At 47.1% G+C, this 1,674-nt stretch overlaps 1 long non-coding RNA gene across 1 annotated transcript; it reads right to left on the bottom strand.

Moving 5' to 3' along the window:
• Nucleotides 1–448: 448 nt before the first annotated feature.
• On the bottom strand, nucleotides 449–1,427 carry LOC131183923 (uncharacterized). The gene is made up of 3 exons (XR_009151874.1): nucleotides 944–1,427; nucleotides 735–846; nucleotides 449–648 (listed from the first exon to the last, which is right to left on the bottom strand). It is a non-coding gene; the product is annotated as an uncharacterized LOC131183923 (long non-coding RNA).
• Nucleotides 1,428–1,674: the final 247 nt, after the last annotated feature.

Genomic DNA, 1,674 nt, shown 5'->3' on the forward strand with positions numbered 1-1,674 from the left:
CCCTGGAAGTTGTGTGAGGGGATCATGATCTTCTACGGAACCCCCAAAAGTCATGGAAAAATGGGGTTCACTCTTGCCTGGTTCCCAGAGGCTTTTCAGGGCTGTGGCGGAGAGAAAGAACGGTTTCTCCTTGGGGAGGGGGAGGAGCTACTTGAAGGTCTTTGCAGATGTTTCCAGAGTTCCCCAGATCTCTAGAGATCCTCTGAGATCTCCTCCTGGGTCTTTGTGGGATTCCTGCCGTTCTCTCTCTTTCAGGATTTGGCAGGAAAGTTTCTCCCTGGAAGAATCAGAAGGAGAGACGTCAATCCTGAGAAGCAACCAAATATTTCCTCCCTTCCTTCCTTCCTTCCTTCCTTCCTTCCTTCCTTCCTTCCTTCCTTCCTTTTTTTTCTTTCCTTCCAGTAATGCAACAACTTTGATTAATGTTCTGAATTTAAACACAGTCAGGAAATGAGTGCATTTGTCATGGATGGTCTGAGAAAGTCCGTGTCTCACCTCCTCAGTCGCTCCGTGAAGTCCTTTCTTATTGTCTCCTTTCCTCTGCCAAAGCGACCTTCTCCAGCGTAAGCCCCTCAATTTTACCCTGAAGGTCCATCCTCTCATTTGTCATATCCCCTATGACGGTTTCTTTTCTGTAAATTTAGAAGACTGGAGAGAAATTAGCCTTCTAATTTCAGGCTAGGACTTATTTTCGGGTAGGTCATATTTTTTGGGGAAAACACAGTATTTCTTACCTGTCCAGTTGTTCCCGCAACGCTTGGTTCTCCCCAGGAGCTCCTGCTTCTCCCCAGCTTGCTGCAGAACCTGCAGTGGAGATGGCGGTTCTGCTGTTCCAAAATCTTTATTCTGTAAAATGGGAAGACAAGAGGGGAATTAGCCCCCTAAGAACTGAATAGGAAATCCTGGAAGAGAAAGTCAGGGTTGCTGTCTCAAAATTTCTCACCTCCTCTGCTTCTCCTCCAGCTCCCTGCAGAGTTGTGCGTTCTTTTCCGCAAGCTGGGCATTTTGACGCAGGAGCTGCTCATTCAGGGAGAACAACTTCTCCTTTCTGTTGCTGTAAATAGGAAGACCAGAGAAAAATTAGACCCGTATTTTTTTTACTTGAATCAACAAACTTTTTCTTCAATGGAAAAACATTAAAGATACCTTTATGTTTGTGTGTGTGTGTGTGTATAAATTCAGTGTTGCTGTTTTTACTAACAATGCTTTCACCATTTATTGGGTCTTTTAGAAAGGCTCCGTAAAAGTGGCAAATTCATCTGAGCAGGATTTCCTAAAAGAAAGCAGATTTCGCATTCAAAGCCTCCAGTTCCCAGGGAAGACAAACATCCAGGCTGCCCCTCTATTCCTGGCCCACCCCCTTTGCCATGACAACCCTGTAGCCAATCAAACGGCAGGAAGAGGCGGTTGCCTGGGAGCTTCCCTGCCCTCAGTCTGATGGAGAAGAGGCTGAAGACGCCAAGCCAAAAGTGGGGGGAGGTCAAATAAAGAGCAAAATTCAAAGCTTTGGGGGGGGGGATAAGAAAGAAGCAAAACCTCCCAGAATTGCAGAAAAGGCTGCAATGAAGAGGGTCTCCTCAGTTGGAGGGTTTCGAGGGGCCACGGGGGACCCCCATCTTCCTCAGAGTCATGGAGGGTCCTCTCTAGGGTGAGGCCGGCTGCATTTTCCTCCAG

The sequence above is a fragment of the Ahaetulla prasina genome, chromosome 11 (genome assembly GCF_028640845.1).
Source record: "Ahaetulla prasina isolate Xishuangbanna chromosome 11, ASM2864084v1, whole genome shotgun sequence".
NCBI classification, from domain to species: Eukaryota; Metazoa; Chordata; class Lepidosauria; order Squamata; family Colubridae; genus Ahaetulla; species Ahaetulla prasina.